This window comes from Benincasa hispida, chromosome 4 (assembly GCF_009727055.1).
Source record: "Benincasa hispida cultivar B227 chromosome 4, ASM972705v1, whole genome shotgun sequence".
NCBI classification, from domain to species: domain Eukaryota; kingdom Viridiplantae; phylum Streptophyta; class Magnoliopsida; order Cucurbitales; family Cucurbitaceae; genus Benincasa; species Benincasa hispida.
The window spans coordinates 61,183,389-61,190,894 of record NC_052352.1 but is presented as its reverse complement, the minus strand read 5'-3'; the positions used below and the strand labels follow the sequence as shown (position 1 = coordinate 61,190,894).

Sequence of the window (7,506 nt, the reverse complement as noted above, 5' to 3'; positions counted from 1 at the left end):
AGGACCTCACCAATCGACAGTCAAAATGTTGTTTGCTATTTTTACAAATAAAAATTATAATATATTATTCTTCTTGTTAGCCTTTATCTCAAATGTTGTGATTTAGTACCATAAGATTTGACATCGAGTTAATATGGAACACTATCATACCAAGTTAGTTAGATAACAAAAATTGATTGTAATGCTTTATTTTCAATTGGTTTTTAAAGAAAAAGAAAAGAGTTCGCTAGAAGGAGGGCTATGAACCTCTCGACCTTGTGGTTAACAGCCACATGCTCTAACCAACTGAGCTATTCCAGCCACAATATGATTGATATTATGATTTAAAATATTTTAGGAAAAATAAAGATGTATGATAGAAGAAACGCACAAACGAAAAATTAGTTACACTGTAATTGGATGAAGGTTTTATAGTCATAAAAGTCTTTAAAGTTTTATGCGATACTTCTGATAAGATATTTACGTGACCTACAAATACACTATAATTAGTCTCCAAACTATGCCCAACAAATAATTAAACTTAAAACCAAATACACTACAATTGAAAATCAATTAACTAAACAACTAAATCACTTTTGAACTCACCCAAAGTTCTATAACAATACTTTCTTGTTCTAGACCAAATATTAGTTTAGAAAGTGAGAGTTGGACTAATAACAACTTTGTCGGAGAGTTTGAAGATGGAACTGGGTGATCACTAATGGCTCAATAAATGAAAGAGCCAGTGGAGAAGGACCAAATCGAAGCTGATGAAGTTTTGGTGGAAGGAGAGGGAGCCATGCCCGACAGAGCAAGGGATGAAGATAGAATTGAAGTTGGAGGTGTCGCCACTATTGGTAGAGGATTGATTTCGGAGAGAAAAATAGCGGCAACTTGGTTAGAGAAGAGGTCGATGCAGTGCTCAGGACCTCACCAATCGACAGTCAAAATGTTGATTTGCTATTTTTACAAATAAAAATTATAATATATTATTCTTCTTGTTAGCCTTTATCTCAAATGTTGTGATTTAGTACCATAAGATTTGACATCGAGTTAATATGGAACACTATCATACCAAGTTAGTTAGATAACAAAAATTGATTGTAATGCTTTATTTTCAATTCGGTTTTTAAAAAAAAGAAAAAGGTTCGCTAGAAGGAGGGCTTGAACCTCCGACCTTGTGGTTAACAGCCACACGCTCTAACCAACTGAGCTATTCCAGCCGCAATATGATTGAATGATTTAAAGTATTTTAGGAGAAAATAAAGATGTATGATAGAAGAAACGCACAAACGAAAAATTAGTTACACTGTAATTCGGATGAAGGTTTTATAGTCATAAAAGGTCTTTTGAAAGTTTTATGCGATACTTCTGATTAGATATTTACGTGACCTAAAAATCACTATAATTAGTCTCCAAACTATGCCCAACAAATACATTAAACTTAAAACCAAATACACTACAATTGAAAATCAATTAACTAAACCACTTAAATCACTTTTGAACTCACCCAAAATTCTATAACAATACTTTTCTTGTTCTAGACCCAAAATATTAGTTTAGAAAGTGAGGTTGGACTAATAACAACTTTGTCGGAGGTTTTGAAGATGGAACTGAGGTGATCACTAATGGCTCGTAAGGAGCAATAAATGAAGCCAGTGGAGAAGGACCCAAATCGAAGCTGATGAAGTTTTGGTGGAAGGAGAGGGAGCCATGCCCGACAGAGCAAGGGATGAAGATAGAATTGAAGTTGGAGGTGTCGCCACTATTGGTAGAGGATTTGATTTCGGAGAGAAAAAATAGCGGCAACTTGGTTAGAGAAGAGGTCGATGCAGTGCTCAGGACCTCACCAATCGACAGTCAAAATGTTGATTTGCTATTTTTACAAATAAAATTATAATATATTATCTTTCTTGTTAGCCTTTATCTCAAATGTTGTGATTTAGTACCATAAGATTTGACATCGAGTTAATATGGAACACTATCATACCAAGTTAGTTAGATAACAAAAATTGATTGTAATGCTTTATTTTCAATTCGGTTTTTAAAGAAAAAGAAAAGGTTCGCTAGAAGGAGGGCTTGAACCTCCGACCTTGTGGTTAACAGCCACATGCTCTAACCAACTGAGCTATTCCAGCCGCAAATATGATATGATTTAAAATATTTTAAAAAAATAAGATGTATGATAGAAGAAACGCACAAACGAAAAATTAGTTACACTGTAATTTGGATGAAGGTTTTATAGTCATAAAGGTCTTCTGAAAGTTTTATGCGATACTTTCGTATTAAATATTTTACGTGACCTAAAAATACATATAATTAGTCTCCAAACTATGCCCAACAAATACATTAAACTTTAAAACCAAATACACTACCAATTGGAAAATCAATTACTAAACCACTTAAATCACTTTTGAAACTCACCAAAATCCTCTACCAATAGTGGCGACACCTCCAACTTCAATTCTATCTTCATCCCTTGCTCTGTCGGGCATGGCTCCCTCTCCTTCCACCAAAACTTCATAAGCTTCGATTTGGCTCCTTCTCCACTGGCTTCATTTATTGCTCTTTCAGAGCCACTAGTGATCACCCCTGTTCCATCTTCAGAACCTCCAACAAAGTTGTTATTAGTCCAACTCTCACATTCTAACCTAATAAAAGTATTGTTATAGAATTTTGGGTGAGTTCAAAAGTGATTTAGATTGTTTAGTTAATTGATTTTCAATTGTAGTATATTTGGTTTTAAGTTTAATGTATTTGTTGGGCATAGTTTGGAGACTAATTATAGTGTATTTGTAGGTCACGTAAATATCTAATCAGAAGTATCGCATAAAACTTTCAAAAGGTCTTTTATGACTATAAAACCTTCATCCGAATTACAGTGTAACTAATTTTTCGTTTGTGCGTTTCTTCTATCATACATCTTTATTTTCCCCTAAAATATCTTCCCTATTTTAAACCATAAAATCATATTGTGGCAGGAATAGCTCAGTTGGTTAGAGCATGTGGTCCTTAACCACAAGGTTCGAAGGTTCATGCTCTCCTTCTAGTGAATCTTTTCTTCTTCTTTAAAAACCCAATTGAAAATAAAGCATTACAATCAATTTTTGTTATCTAACTAACTTGGTATGATAGTGTTCCATATTAACTCGATGTCAAATCTTATGGTACTAAATCACAACATTTGAGATAAAGGCTAACAAGAAGAATAATATATTATAATTTTTATTTGTAAAAATAGCAAATCAATATTTTGACTATCGATTGGTCAGGTCCTGAGCACTGCATCGACCTTTTCTCCAAACAAGTTGCCGCTATTTTTCTCTCCGAAATCAAATCCTCTACCAATAGTGGCGACACCTCCAACTTCAATTCTATCTTCATTCCTTGCTCTGTCGAGTATGGCTCCCTCTCCTTCCACCAAAACTTCATCAGCTTCGATTTGGCTCCTTCTCCACTGGGTTCATTTATTGCTCCTTCAGATCCACTAGTGATCAACCCAGTTCCATCTTCTTCTAAACTCCTCCGACACGGGCTCCACGCCAACCTAAACCCTAACAATGGTGTTGTTTTGAATAGAATCACTGTCTCTTAATCTATAACCACAGCCTTAATTTTCTCCATTCTACTAATTTAAATGCGATTGGTTTGTCTTCACTCTTCACTTTAAATTTCACAAACTAATTTTTTTAAAAAAATTGATATTTGATTGTATAAAATTTCCAAACTAATTAAAAGTCCAAAATTCAAAAACATTAAATAAATTGAAAAAAAAGATTAAAAATCAAATCAAATAAATAAAATGGTATTTTAAAAAATTTCTTTAATTTTGATATATTTTTTTAAAAATAACAATATGATTTTATGATTTAAAACAGGGAAGATATTTTAGGAGAAAATAAAGATGTATGATAGAAGAAAAGCACAAACGAAAAATTAGTTACACTGTAATTTGGATGAAGGTTTTATAGTCATAAAAGGTCTTTTGAAAGTTTTATGCGATACTTCTATATTTACATGACCTACAAATACACTATAATTAGTCTCCAAACTATGTCCAACAAATACATTAAACTTAAAACCAAATACACTACAATTGAAAATCAATTATCTAAACCATCTAAATCACTTTTGAACTCACCCAAAATTCTATAACAATACTTTTCTTGTTCTAGACCCAAAATATTAGTTTAGAAAGTAAGGGTTGGACTAATAACAACTTTGTCTAGATAATTGCATTCATGAAGAAAGAAACCGATTTAGATTGGAGTATGAAAATCCTATTTAAAAATTGTCAATTGGAATTACTAACCAATTATGATGTGGTGTTGATGTCAATTGTGAAGATCTCATGAATAGAAGAGAAACAAACAATATTTGATGATGGTACATCCTTCCTTGATTGAATTTGTCAATGCAGGTTTAAGACCCCTAAGGCAAATGGGTTAATACCAATCTATATGTTTGGCCTACCTTTTCACAATGACTCGATAAGAATAACTCTAGAAAGAAGAGATTTTGTGATTTGAACTCTTGGTCATGGTCGATTAAGCCGAACCTTTCATCTATGCACCAGTAGATTTGGTCGATTATATCAAGCCTCTAAAGTGGACTCATTGTCGATTGAGAACAAAAAAATAAAATCAGTAAAAAAAAGGATGAAAATTGAAAAATTAGATAAAATGAAATTTGAAATTGAAGATAAGATCAAATATGATATTTGAAGAAAAATATTACATTCTCTTTTCAAAATTCAAAAAGTGTAGGGTGATAATTTAGGAGAAAATCAAGTTTCATGCTAAAAGATCTACAAAGAGTGGAATTAATTGTACTGTAACTGAAAATTCAGATGAGGGTATTTTAGGGCTAAAGAAAAGTGGGAACACGTGTGAGAGCGCACATGCTATAAATGTGATGAAATTTCCGTTTTGTTATTCTTCCCAAGGAAATCTTTAAAACAAAAAAATAATATGATTCAAAATTTTAAAATAAGACTAACAAACAAAAATGAGATGTTTTTTTATATTTCACATTTAAAACAAATTTATAGTAAGGATAATCATAAAAACAATTTAAAAAATGTATGATTTAGTTATGATTGATAGAAAATCTAATATAAATATAAAAAGTTAGTTAGGAAAACTAATATGATATAAGATTTGAAAATCCAAAATAAGATAATCATAGAAACAATTAAAAAAAAAAACAGATGATTTAGTTAGATTAAGAGAGTGTAATATAAATATAAAAAGTATATTTAGGAAATGATTTAGAAAAATTCAAGATAAAAGATCTTGAGATACAGATTCCAATTATTTTCAAGTTAAATCACAAAATTTATGCCAGATTTTCCGCATGGAAAGAGGCACTTAGTTCCTTGTGAAAATCTCAAAAGGAAATCAATAGAGCTCATGTTATAAATTTGATAAATTAATTATAGTGTAATTAAGAAAGATGCAGAGTTAATTAAGTGTTGTTAAAAATGCTGGTGAGAGTATTTTAGGATTAACGAAAAACCAATCCACGTGTGGATCACGAAATTTGCTATATTTCAAAAGAATTCTGTGGTTTGCTATTTCTTCAAATGATAGTGTAATTACTGCTATATACCTGAATATTTCTCGAGATAATTACAAATCCAAAAATCATACTTAGCAAATGAACAAGCAAACAATCTACAACTGTGGCGTCAATTAAATCATCACATGCTCAAAAGAATAAAACAAGAATAAAAGAACACTTAGATAAATTAAGAAAATATACTCTAGGCTTGAAGCTTCACAGTCTTACAATTAGACTCTAACAGATCCTTGAATAAAACACGAACTTTAGTCACTCATATGACGATGTGACCAAAGTTCTCCATGAGTTTCATTTTGCAAAATAATAATAATAATAACAATAATAATAATAATAATAGTAGTAGTAATCGTTGTCGTCGTCGATGAGAAAATACAAAGAAAAGCTTTATAAAAGTGGCAAATAACAAAAACGTTATCGTACATCACCAATTGGCCTAGAGAAAAAGAAGTCTACATATTTGACAGCCACGAAATGCTAAACGCCCCAAGATGTTGATTGGAGCATTATGAGACACTTTGAATTAGGGTTGAGACATTTGGCATCTCGATGCTACCGATGTTAAGCATGTGAGGCTGACATGGACTGACGAACATAGCCACTAAAATATGAGGACCAAAGTAGTTACTTTTAAAACTAAAATAGATTTTCAAAACTTTTGGAATCAAAATAGAAGGAACATGAAAGTTTATGAAACAAATGATTGAAACTAACAAAATATTGATTTTTTTTCTTTTTTAAATTTCTACTATCATCTATAACTCGCTAACATAGAGTGACACAAAATTGAAACTTTAAGAATTTTTTACAAATCTAAAGTAAATTTTTGTTAAAACCTTTAAATTTAAGTTACAAATTTAGTTAATAAATAAGGTAGAGGTTCAAGCCCTCCTTCTAGTGTAACTTTATTATTTATTTATTATTATTATTATTATTATTATTATTATTATTATTATTATTATTTAGCATTGAAAGGATGTGAAGTAGCATTATGTCGTAGGTAGTACCTCAATGCTACTTTGCATGCATCTTGACACCACTTTTTTTCGTAGCATTGAAAGGCTGTGAAGTAGCATTATGCCCTAAACTACTACCTCAATGCTACTTTGCATGCGTCTTGACATCACTTTTGGAGTTTAGCACTGCCCTCTTAAAATAAATGGTTTGATCTTCATCTTTCCCTGACTTGGTTGCTCAATATCAATCCAATTACCTCTTTCTTTAACCTAATTCTTCCGAAATGGTCTAAATAGCTTCATTTTTGTAGTACTTATAGTTGTGGTTAAGATTTCAATTGAAGTTGATGATAATGTACTATATCAAATTATCAACCATGTAGTCTTAAACAAAAACGTATACATTCAATTGGAAAATTGACAAAACACATAAAATGTATTCGCTGTCAGCAAATTGGTCACGAGCAAAGAACATGTTAATTTTCATCGGTTGAACATTGATGATTGTGTATATCAACTATAGGCTTGTTGGTTAATTAATTGACATGCAATTAGGTATATCAATAACTTTCTATATCAATGAGTTGTATCCTATTGTCACGTACGGTAGTTGAGTACAACCATGTTAAACTTGCTACATATACCACTCAAAGTTTATTATTAACTGTTTTTGCATTAAGAAGATTTATTCAAGTATGTTACAAATTTGGATGTATTACCAAAAACGGGGAAAATGATATATGTATAATATGTATATCATAAATATAGGCAAATAAGTGATAAAATACTAGTTACATTATTGATGTACTAGGTATTAGGTACGACAGGGACATGGGAATATCACTAATATACATAATATAAAGTATATCAATGATGTATTTTTTTCTTTTTATTTTTTTTTTTAGTTGAACATTTATGAAAATTAAATGAAGTGTATCAATGGTGTTTTTCTTTTAGTTTTCAACAATTACTAGGTGGATGATCAAATCAT

The 7,506-nt window shown here is 31.0% G+C and overlaps 3 non-coding genes across 3 annotated transcripts; all 3 read right to left on the bottom strand.

Moving 5' to 3' along the window:
* Positions 1–224: 224 nt before the first annotated feature.
* TRNAN-GUU lies at positions 225–300 on the bottom strand. Its single transcript has one exon. It is a non-coding gene; the product is annotated as a tRNA-Asn (tRNA).
* Positions 301–1,128: 828 nt separating this feature from the next.
* TRNAN-GUU lies at positions 1,129–1,202 on the bottom strand. Its single transcript has one exon. It is a non-coding gene; the product is annotated as a tRNA-Asn (tRNA).
* An 841-nt stretch (positions 1,203–2,043) lies between these two features.
* On the bottom strand, positions 2,044–2,117 carry TRNAN-GUU. The gene has a single exon. It is a non-coding gene; the product is annotated as a tRNA-Asn (tRNA).
* Positions 2,118–7,506: the final 5,389 nt, after the last annotated feature.